This window comes from Lathyrus oleraceus, chromosome 2 (genome assembly GCF_024323335.1).
Source record: "Lathyrus oleraceus cultivar Zhongwan6 chromosome 2, CAAS_Psat_ZW6_1.0, whole genome shotgun sequence".
Taxonomy (NCBI): Eukaryota; Viridiplantae; Streptophyta; class Magnoliopsida; order Fabales; family Fabaceae; genus Lathyrus; species Lathyrus oleraceus.
Window position 1 is genome coordinate 429,837,863 of NC_066580.1, and position 12,636 is coordinate 429,850,498.

General features: G+C 37.2%; 1 non-coding gene across 1 annotated transcript; it reads left to right on the forward strand.

Annotated features, from left to right (window-relative positions):
• Nucleotides 1-3,858: 3,858 nt before the first annotated feature.
• On the forward strand, nt 3,859-3,931 carry TRNAK-UUU (transfer RNA lysine (anticodon UUU)). Its single transcript has one exon. It is a non-coding gene; the product is annotated as a tRNA-Lys (tRNA).
• The last annotated feature ends 8,705 nt before the right edge of the window (nt 3,932-12,636 follow it).

The following is a 12,636-nucleotide window of genomic DNA, read 5'->3' on the forward strand; positions in this document are numbered from 1 at the left end:
ATTCGATCATTCAGTTTCGCTACTCCTTTGCCATAAATCCCTTTCTTCAAAGATTTCACTCGGCTGAATCCTCGTTGCGAAATATTGTCCCCAAACCCCCAAATCACCATTGATCTTGGAGGGAAAACCCCAACTGGTTTTATCAATGAAACCCCCAAAGAAATCTCAACCCAATTTGATTACACCAATCCTAAATTGAACCTTATCAATCTTGTTTCTAGATGGCATCTAACAAAAATGATTATGTGTAGTCGTTGTATGTATGATTATGACTGTGTGTGTGTGTGTGTGTATGTATGTGTGTGTGTGTGTGCTTGTGTGTGTGTGCGCGTGCGTTCGTGTGTGTGCTTGTGTGTGTGTGCGCGTGCATTTGTGTGTGTATGTGTGTGTGTGTGTGTGTGTGTGTGTGAAGGAAGAAAAATAGAAAAATAAAGTGTGCGTGTGTGTGTATGCGTAAGAAGGAAGAAAAACAGAAAAACAAATTTTTAGTAAAATAACAAGATTGAAATTTTTTAAAATAGTGTGTCGACCTAAGGAATGTGCGCGTTGACTCATAGAATTATTTTAGCTTATATGTGTCGACCTATGATAGCCTAGAAGTTGTCCTCAAGAAGGCAGAGTCATTTGGCTTGCCAAAGTTTTAGCTAGCGTCGACCTCAAGAGATCATGTGTCGACCTACACATGTTATATGTCGACCTTAGAGCCTTGTGAGTCGACACATAGAAGGCAACAACTTTGATTTTAAAAAGCCTTCAGTATGTGTCGAGCTCAAGAGATCATCACCGATTACCAATCTTCGATATGCATGATGCATAAAATGCTACAACAATGTAATACAATAATCATCACCAATTACGAATCTTAGATATACATGATGCATAAAATGCTACAATAATGTAATACAATAATCATCACCAATGATTCTTCTTAAAATCAAATAACTCACCATAATTTAGCATACCAGATAACGATAACTTAACATATCACACATAATAATATCATTACTCCCATAATAATCACCGACAGATAATATTTCACATCAACACTCAACAAAGTCAACTCGTGACTTACCAAGATTCATACATGACTTTTTCACCTTTATTCATGAATTTTAGAGTCATTAGTCGCACTCTAAATCCCAACTCGATTGCCTTTCGACTCAGCTCTGAACCCATTATAATAGCTCGATACATCACTCATTTTATTCACACATACCAACATATCGGCTAAACTCACCAAACTCATCCAAACACCATCAAACATTCACCTCCATCGAAAACTACTTAAAAAATCAAGTCAACCGCTCAGAACCGGGAAACTCCAGGGATTGGCGGTCAACTCATCACCAGGATGAGGTTCGTCCCCCCACACGTCACCCACCCCATCACAACGTTCGTCATCGCTGACGGTTGGACGAGAATGTTTGTCACGACAATCTGATGGTCGGACCGTCAACCTGGATGACGCCCGTCTGCTCTAGCCAAAGGGTCTTCCTTCCCTACACGATGACGGTCTGACCTTCAACGCTGTTGACGCCTGTCAACGATGTGAAGAATGCAAAAACTGCATTTTTCACCATTGAAGCACTCTCAAAGCTCCGATTTTGATTCCAAAAACCCCAATAGGGTCAAAAATTTATCATACAACATATATTGAACATACTAAAAACACATTAACATTAATTTATCATAAAATTAGCATTATATTCGTCATCACCAAAACCACATAAACAAGAACAACATCAATCCGAATTTCACATATAATTGCATACGAAATTCAACACTTATCACAATACAAAAACAACTTCATAACATCATAATTCAGAGAGGTTTGCACAACCACCTCAATAATTCAAAACCTCAACAATGGAGGATGGAGAAAAATAACAAAGAAGAGGGTTAAGATCCCTCTATATCCTTTATGAAAAACACACCCATAGATGAATAATCTCTTATCTTCTTATCTGGAGAAAAATTGGAGCTTTTCCTTTGGAATCCTAAGTCTTGCACTTGTCTCTATAAACCTCTTTTGCTCGAAAATTCTACATAATGCATAACCTATTTTTCTATCCTTTTTTTAAATAAAAAAAACTAATTCTTTTGTTTTAATTATTCCTATCCCCCTCAACTTTTGGTCTCTCACTCATTACCACACCAATTATATCATTATTCTATTTTCCACCCCACATCTCAATATCTCTTATTTCATCCATATTATTATTATTTTAATTAATCAAAATAGTGATAGTTATATAAAATCTACCTAACTTCAAATAAACTCACAAAAAAACATAGAGCATTTCAATAAATCTTTTAAGCCTATACAACTCAATAAAATGAATTAATTTAAAAAATAGGGGTGTTACAATTCTCTCCCACTTAAAGAATTTTCGCTCTCAAAAATTACCTGAAGGAAACAATCCAGGATACGACTCTCATATTAGACTCTCCAGCTCTCACGTCACGCTCCCCTAGCAGGTCCTTCCCACACTACCTTTACCAAATTAAACTCTTTACCTCTCAAGTGTTTAACTTCTTAATTCTCAATCCGCAAGAGTGATGCCCTAACAGTCAAGTTCTCTCTCACTTACACATCATCCTATTGGATCACATGCGACAGATCAGGAGTATACTTCCGAAGTTAAGACACATGAAAGACATCATGAAGATTCGAAAGAGATGATGGCAAGGCAACCTTGTAGGCCGTCTATCTTACTCTCTACATGATATGATATGGACCAATAAAACCAAGCGTGAGATTTCGAGACTTTAATGCACGATCAACACTAGTCACCATAGTGATTCTCAAGAACACATGATCTCCCTCTTGGAACTCAAGTGTCTTCCTTCGGTTATCATGATAATTCTTCTATCTACTATGCAAAGCCTTCATCTTTTCCCGAATCACCTTGATCTTCTCAGTAATCTGTTGAACAATCTCTGATCCAAGCACAACACTTTCACTTGATTCATACCAACACAAAGGAGTTATACACTTCCTTCCGTACAAAACTTCAAAATGTGTCATTCTAATACTAGAATGGTAATTGTTGTTATATGTGAACTCGATCAAAGGCAAGTAATTATCCCAATTCCCTTATTATTTCCAAAACATGAGTTCTCAACAAATCATCAAAGGTTGGATAGTCCTTTTCGTCTAACAGTCCGTGTGCAGATGGTAGATAGAACTCAACCTCAACTTAGTTCCCAAGATTTCTTGCAAACTTTCCCAAAACCTTAACGTGAACCTGCAATCTCTATCTAAAACAATACTCAAAGAAATAACATAACATAATAATAATAATAATAACAACAAAATAAATCACATTTTTTTACCTCATAATTATACTAGATTCAACAATAATAATAAATAAAAAAATAATTTTATATTCAACAAAATAATAAAATAAATAAATAAGAATATGTAAATAATTTTAATAATTATTAATGAATTAATATACTCGTGAATATGAATACTATCAAATTCGTATGCGTGCCCCCTAAACTATTATAGTCTTTTATTTATCTTTAGATATGTGAAATCTAGCCTTTTCTGTGGTGTTTTTTTTGTTAGTCTTTTTGCTTAGTGAGCATTATGTATTTCGATGCACTATATTGAACTTCTTACTCATTTTGATGCACTATATTGAACTTTTTATTAATATATTTATTTGCCACTGAATAAAGCAATCCTTATTATTCCTATAATATAATATCCATAGTAATGATTTTAGGCGACTTAAAGGATATAGATGTTGACATTTACCTAGCCTTGCATAGCATGGAGAAACTATATTTGTCTGAATAAAATATATTGTCTCTTGTAAAATATTATTACTTTCCAAAGTTTAACAAATAGCCGTCTTAGCTCAGCTGGTAGAGCGCGTGGCTTTTAACCACGTGGTCGTGGGTTCGATTCCCACAGACGGCGAGAAAGCGATAGTATTTTAAATTAATTCTTTTTCTACAACAAAATATTGTTTCATTATAAATATAAAGTAATGAATTTGTGAGCGCAAACAATCAACAAAAACTACATTAGAGTCTCTCGTTTTCGTAATTAAATCAAAACCAAATTATTTTCCTCCTTTTGTCAATCAAAACTTGTACTATCGCCTTAGATAAACACAATGATAGTAGAGAACGATAATTGTCTATTGGTCACTGAGGGACCGATAATCTTTTATACTTAACACAATAAAGCCATGCACATGTGGCCGCATCATTATTCAACCTAACGGTGAGTTGATCCCCTAATTTTTTTCTGTGAGTTAAATTGCTTGAGGATAAGTAATGATTCAAGCAAGGGGTAATTTGATAAGTAGTGTTTTATTTCTTATCACATGTGATATAATTTTATTTTACTAGTATTTTTATTCCATTTTTTGTACGATTTACTTCCATTTTTTTGACTTTTCTTTGTTTTTCAGGCATTTCAGAGATGCGAGGTCAAGATATAATGCATAGGAGCAAAGTTATGAAAGATTGCAAGAAGACTGCACAAAGGAGTGATGCCACAGAGAAAACTAAAGTACACTGCGACTTGCCATTAGTATCTACTACATTCTTAGTGGCCCCATACACTATTCCCATACAAAGGAACAAATACCACTATAACTGTAAGACCCTAATTTTGACCCTAAGATCCCTCATGCTATCTCATCATTTGCATTGACTTTGGGATCACACATTGATATCCTCCTTACCCCTCATTCATTTGGGTTTGTATTGGGAGGGATCACCAAGCACATTTGATTGTATTATATTCTATCTTCTTTTGCTTACTAACCAAAATACCAAAAATATATCTATATATTTCTTTGTTTCTTTAGTAGGTAGTGTGTGATTCCACCAGTGCCTCATCAAGATCATACCTAGGGTTTGAGACCCTCAATGCAAAGAGATCAATCCAACAATGGTCCACTTTGGTTCTAAGCATCATATATGGATCCCCATGTTCTTTATTTAACAATTTGATCAAGAATTCATCAAGAGATTGAAGCGTGTTTGCCTTGGAAGCCATAATTCATCTGGGTATATTGTGTGACTTCCTCAACAAGTTTCTTCACCAATTGGTCAAAGATATTAAGGTATACTTCATTCTATATCATCTCAAGCATATACGATCCTCCATGAGTCCCAAAGATCAATATAACTTCAAGTTTGCAAGTTGGTTCAAAGAAGTTGACCAGAGAAAGTCAACTGGTCAAAACTAGGGTTCTCTAGACCCTATCTCTTACAATATTGTCCATTTTAAAATACATTTTAATTCATTTTAATTTGATTTTTAATTGAATAATTGTTTGAAAGTTATGTTGAGCCATTTTTATGGTCTTGTGATGTTTGACTTTCTGTTTGGCCTTGATCATGGTTGATTTGACTTTTGTTTGACCAATACTATTGGATTTAGGGGATTGATGAAATGTATATTTCATCTCCCAAAATGAATGGATAGTATTGATCAGATGAAATTCCTCTTATTATCAATTTGGGTTTCTATTTCCCCTTCCCTCTTCATCTTCATCCCTATTATTCCTTAATCTATCATTGACCAATGAAATCTCTTCATGTCTAATGCTAGTTGATTCATCAATGACCTTGTGTCAGATGAATCAACATGAGTCAGACTGAGATAGGCCCTCCCCATTTATTTTAGTGTGTGGTATGTTTTAGGAGTTTGGTTCCTTGTACCAAATCTCTAACATGCATTAAAACCTATATTTTTATTGCCCGACCTCAGATAGTTGTGACTTCTACATAAGCCCAATTACGATTGCTTAACATAGAGTTAAATCTGTCCCAAAAGGCATAAAATTCTTGTAAGTGAGATTGTAAGTCTCCCATTCTTCATGGCATTGTGTGAAGACTTGACCTTTTTTCCTTTCATGAGAGCTAGTGGCATACTTGTTGAATTATCCAAGTTGGAGCCCTTCTCATGGATGATGTCTTGGTACGGGGATTCATACTTGTGAATGAATGGTTGAGTGTTCTCGAAAGAAGGACTTAAACAATTAAAATTCTTCACTAACATTTGACTAACCCTTAATTGATTTTGCTTTACTCTCAAGTCATTTACTTAATGCACTTTAAATTTCAGTACCTTTATCATTCATCTGTCATTTACATTTCATGCAACTTGTTTATGTTTCAGTATTTTTCACTTTGCTCACTTGAGCCATATCTTGTGATTGTATATATTATTTGCTTGTTTTGATTTTTTGTGTGGTCTTAGGGCCTTAAAACACATAATAACAACAAAAACCCTAAAAAACATCTTAGTGGACTGTTGGACTTGGTCTGAATTTTTAAACTTAGGATATGCAACTTTCCTATGCTTTGAGGACTTGGCCAATGCCACTATCTGGGACTGAGTTATCCTTGTTGTACCTTTCATCTGATGCAAGAGCCTTGAATGACTTTGACTCATCTGTCACTTTGACTTTTGTGCTTACTTGTTATACTGTTATTATTATTGATGTCGGGTGATTGTTTTGAGTTGACCAAGGGATATATTTTCATCTAATGCATTAGAAGAAATTGAAGACTGCTAGCTAATTGGATTGTTTGCTTGGATATTATGGCTATCTTTATTTGATGCCTTGGTCTTCATATGGTTTGCTTGGATATTGCTTATACTTGTTGCTTGCTAAAAGTCCAAAGGAGAATGGGTTTCTATATGAAATTCTTGTTTGTTGGATTGCATCCCATTGGTTTGATCTTTTCAATCCTTAACTTTTAAGTTTTGCCTAGGATAGTTCCTTCATCTCCTCCCACTTCTTAAATTTCAAAATCTCTCTCTCTCTCTCTCTTCTCAAAAAACTTTCTTTGTTTGTGATTTCTAACTTAGACATGTTTTAATGATTAGAAACTTTGGCCTTATGCCAATGAATTTTCAAACTTTTTCTTAATCAAACTTGTGAATGAATTTAACCATATTAACTTCAATTTCAAAAAGACAAAAAGAAATAACAACCTCATTCAAAACATTGGCCTTTTGTGCCTTTTCCTTGTTAAACTTTTGTTAAAATCAATTCACCAACTTCTTTGATTTTTTTACCATGAACTATGGGGTTTTATCCCTCATTTTTATGTTGGTACATAGGCATAAGACCGAAGGTCTTGTAAAACACAAAAGTATAATAAATGATTTCTTTTCTCATCTCCTCACTCTATATTTTTTCAAACATCATTTTGACCAAATCACCTGCATACAAAAAGGGCTCCCTAGGAGTACCTAGGACATTTTGAGTGCTAACATATTCCCTTTGTGTAACCAACCCCCTTATCTGTAATCTCTGACATTTTATTAGTTTTGATTTGAAAACTTCTTATCTTTGGGTTTTGTTCGTACTTTTACCATTTTACTTTGGAAACAATAAAAGCGCGGTGGTGACTATGGTTTTATTGACGTTAAGTTTATCCATAGCTTGATAGTCATGAATTTACCGCTACAGAAATTAAGTGGCGACTCTGCTGGGGAGTAGTCCTCAGTGGGGTTAGCCTACTTTTTTGTGTGTATATTTGTATATTTGATTATTTATTTGTATATATTATTGTGTGATACTCTGTCTGTTGTGCTTGGTGATCTTTGTGTAGTGAGATAAGTTCTAGCCCGAACTTGAGTGCAATCTAAGATATGAGGGTGGTATAGTCATGTTGGATTTGAAGGAGTAGTCCTGAAAGAGATGACATGATATCCCTCGCTCAGTGGAGACCTCTTTGGAGTTACTGATGTCACACGAGTAAGTCGTGGATAGACATTACTTTCTCTAAATTAGGGGTCCAAGAAATTGAGGACCGTAGAACATTTAACCCAACTTGGCCTATTTAGGACGTAGTGCGAAAACTGTTTAAGTGTAGACTTGGCAACAGATGTTATGCGATACTACACTTAGACGAGTTTCTCTTGAGAATAATATGGGTTGATGAGTCAGTCATCTTAACCTATAGTATCCGATAGATGGGATCACGACTCTGGGAACTTTTTAGAACATGATCTGCAAGTTTTTACCCTTAGTACACTTCTTTGGGATGGTTCTTAACCCGACTCCATGCTCGTGACTCACAACAAACCCTTTGATTCTTGGTTGATCCGATTAGTGTCATCAATATTAATGGAACTTGGGTGTTGATAAGTGAAAACCATAATCCACCTAAATGGATGATTGATCTTTATGATGACTTGATCCATCCCTTGGCCTTTGTTTGTGTTTGCCTTGTGTGTGATCCCTTATGTGTGATTGTTGAATTCATGCATACATGCGCATCATGACATTCATCATAGAAAATAAATTTCAAGGAAACTAAGGTATTATTTGCAAATATTTTCAGACCATGGATTGTGGACAAAGGAACACTAAGAAGTATAATTTTAAATGTTCTGATTTGAAAGAGCTAAGGAAGTTGTCATCCTTCGTATTAGATCCCTTGGACTTCAAGCAACGTCATGGGAAGCTCTTGTCTATGTTATCTGCTGATGTGGTAGAAGGACTTCTGAGTGTTTTGGTTCAGTTCTATGACCCTCTCTATTGGTGCTTCACTTTTCCCGACTATACTCTTGTGCCCATGTTGGAGAAGGATGCCCATCTCTTGGGTATACCTGTATCTGACAAGGTACCTTTTAGTGGATTGGAGGAGATCCCAAGATCTCATGTCATAGATGAAGCTTTTCATCTGAAGAAATCTTAGATTGATGCTCATTTGGTGAAGAAAGGAGCGATTCTTGGGTTGACTTCTGATTTTCTCATTGGTAGAGCTACTGTTTTTGCTCAAGCCGGTAGCACGGATGCTTTCGAAGCTATCTTGGTATTGCTCATCTATGGTTTGGCTTTGTTCCCTAACATTGACAGTTTTGTTGATGTTAACACCATTAGAGTTTTCTTGATTGGGAATCCTATTCCGACTTTGTTGGGTGATATGTATTTCTATTTGCATTTGAGGAATTCTAAAGGTGGTGGGACTATTGTGTGTTATGTTCCTCTTCTGTACAAGTGGTTTATTTCGCACTTGTCTCAGACGCCTGCTTTTGTGGAAAACCGACAATGTCTACGGTGGTCTCAGAGACTTATGTCTCTCACTAATGATGATATTGTTTGGTATGATTTTGCATTGGGTAGCTTGGATATTGTTGATAGTTGTGGTGAGTTCTCTAACGTGCCTCTCATTGGTATGCAAGGAGGAATCAACTACAAACCAGCATTGGCCCGTCATCAACTTCGGTTCCCCTTGAGAGATAAGCCTAATAACGTTCAATTAGAGGGTCTATTTTATCAAGAGGGTAAAGATCCCCAACTTTTGAAGAGTAGAATGGTACGTGCTTGTCACAATGTGCATAGGAAAGGAAGATCCAAGCTTGGTCCATGCAACTTTATAACTTTGGAAGCTTACACTATTTAGGTGAAGAAGAGAGCTTTGGAGCTCAATATGCCGTATGCTTGTGAGAGACCTATGTCTGTGGTTGTGGCTGATCCGTCAACTCTCCCTAACCAAGATGTAGAGGAGTTGGAAGACTCACTTTCCAAGATGAAGCAAGAGAGAGATTTGTGGGAAGGTCGGTTCCATGCTTTGAACCGAAAGCATGAGGAGTTGCAACTTGAGTCGAAAGACAAGGATGTGCTTATTGAGATTCTTGAGGATCATGCAGTGAAGAGACAGAGAGAACCGGAGAATTTATTTTCCTCTAGTATGCCTCAGCCTTCCGGTTCTTTGAAGAAGATTGTGGATCAGCTTGTCCTTGAGAAGGCTCAGATGAAGACATCCTTTGAGTCCGAGATTTGATGCATCCGAAGGAAGTATGTTCCCATATCCAGATCATCTGATGCAGCTGCTAGGGATCCTTAGGATGATAGTTTCCTTTTCTCTTGTATTTGTATTTTGGTTTCTGAAATTATACTCAGTGTAATCCTTCCAATTTTATGAATAAAAAGAGATTTTATGGTCAATTGAATTATTATTGATTATCGTCATTATTAATTAAAAGTATTTGCAAACAAGACTTCATATGTTCTTTGAAATTAAAAAAAAAATTGCATTTCATGCATCATTTGCATAGCAGGTTTCTTCCGCTAGGTATCTTATCAGTTCTTCTTCTATGTATCAGCCAAGCTGACTCATCCTTATAACACCCGAGCTAATCGACTGAAGAGAATGGATCACCTTGAACAAGAGAAAAAAGAGCTTAAGGATGAAATTGCCAGACTCACAGCCTTGATGGAGTATGTGATAGCTGCTCAGAACCAACCGTTTCCACCTCTTGCAACTCCTCCTCCTCAAAGGACTGTCATTTCAGAAATTTAGGCACCATATGTGCCTATGGTTGCTAGCCAGTCTGTTCCTGCCATGCCAGCTGGATTCCCATGGGGAATGCCACCAAATTTTGTGCCTGAAGGGTATGCGCCAACTTTTGTTTCTGTGCCGGCATCTAGCCCGGTCCTGTCAGTGCCTCCTTCTATTGTTCACGCTCGGCCTCGTCTCGAGGACACCATTTACCACTCTGAGTCGTCTGAAGGTCTAGATGTTTATGAGTAGATGGATGAAATGAAGGATTAGTTTCTTGAGCTGCGCAAGGAATTGAAGACTCTAAGAGGAAAGGATTTGTTTGTAAAGAGTGTTGTCGAGCTGCGTCTAGTGCCTAATGTCAAAATTCCAGTGAAATTTAAGGTCCCAGACTTTGAAAAATACAAGGGAATACTTGTCTGTTGAGTCATCTCGTCATCTATGCTAGAAAGATGTCCACTCAAACCGACAATGACTAGTTGCTTATTCACTATTTCCAGGATAATCTGTTTGGAGCTGCCCCCAGATGGTATATGGGCATGGAAAATGCTAGTGTCCGTACTTTTAATGACTTGAGCGAGGCCTTTGTCGAACAATTCAAGTACAATGTTGATATGGCGCCATATAGAGATAAGTTGAGGTCAATGTCTCATAAGGACAAAGAGACATTCAAAGAATATGCTTAAAGATGAAGGGAGTTAGCTACTCAGATTAGTCCACCTTGGGAAGAAAAGGAGATGACTTAAATTTTCTTGAAGACGCTGAGTTCATTTTACTATGAACGAATGATCACAAGTGCCCCTAATGATTTTACCGAGATTGTAAACATGAGGATGAGATTGGAGGAAGGAGTCCGTGAGGGACATTTATCCAAAGATGAAGCGTCAATAAGTAAGAAATACGGTGGGAGCTTCTCCAAAAATAAGGAAGGAGAAACTAATGTAGTATCAGCAGGGAGGAAGAGGAGGCCTCATGTGAGGAAGAATTCTCAGTCACGTCAACATAAACATCAAGTATCATCATTAATTCCAGTCTTTACCAATTATTCAACTAATCAATCAGTTCCTATTCAGCAACAACAACATCAACAACAACGTACCAACTACAACAACAACAATCATCATCAAACCTTTGAGAGGAAGAAGGTCTCTTTTGACCCTATTCCTATGTCGTGTGCAGAGTTGTACCCATCCTTGGTCGTTAGGAATCTTATCCAACCAAGGAACCCTCCTCAAATTCTGAGCCACTGCCATGGTGGTTCAAACCGGACTTACATTGTGCTTTTCACCAGGGAGCCCCTGGTCATGATATTGAGAACTGTTATCCCCTGAAGTATGAAGTTCAAAAGCTAGTCAAGAGTGGTATGATATCCTTTGAGGACAGAGCGCCAAATGTTAAAGCCAACCCGTTGCCCGTTCATGGAAACACTTCTGTGAATATGGTGGATGGTTGTCCAGGGAATTTCAGAGTATTTGATGTACGTCGTATCCGTAGGTCCTTGGTGGATATCCACAAAGACTTGTTCCTAGTGAGCCATTGTGAACATGACCATGATGGTTGTATCATTTGTAATGTGAACGCTCGTGGCTATGTAATTATCAAAAGAGATATTCAAAGATTGATGGATGAGAATGTTACTCAGGTTCAACAGTCGAGGTATATGGGAGATGATGTGAACGTTATTGTGTAGGTATCCAAAACCCTTGAGCGAGTAGTAATTCAATTTGGTAGCAGCAGCAAGAAAGAAAACAAATCAGTATCGTCGTTGGTTATACGGTTAGCGGGCCTCGTCCCCTACTCATCCAATAAAGCTGTTCCATACAAGTATAATGCCACCATGATTGAAAAGGGTCAAGAGGTTCCTCTCCCAGTTGCAGATTTAGTGGTGAGTATTATGGATGTAGTGAAGGTGACCCGTAGTGGCCGTGTGTTCAGTCCAGTTTTTCCTAAAGTTGTGGAAGATGTTTCCGTGGGGAAGAAGTCAGAGATTCCCGTAGTTAATCCAGTTAGTGCTCCAACGTGTCAGTTTGGTGAATCCAACAAGTTGAAGACTAATGATGATGATGAGGTATTACATCTGATCAAAATAAGTGAATTTAATGTTCTGGAGCAGTTGCTTCAAACGCCATCAAAACGTTCTGTGCTGTCATTGTTGATGAATTTGGAGGCACACATGGAAGCCTTACAAAGGGTATTGGAACAAGCTTATGTGGAACACGATGTGATTATGGACCAGTTTGACCATATTGTTGCCAATATTACCTCCTGTAATAATCTGAGTTTTCGTGATGAAGAACTTCTTGAGGAAGGTGGGAATCATAATTTGGCGCTTCATATTTTAATGAATTGCAAGGAGGACGC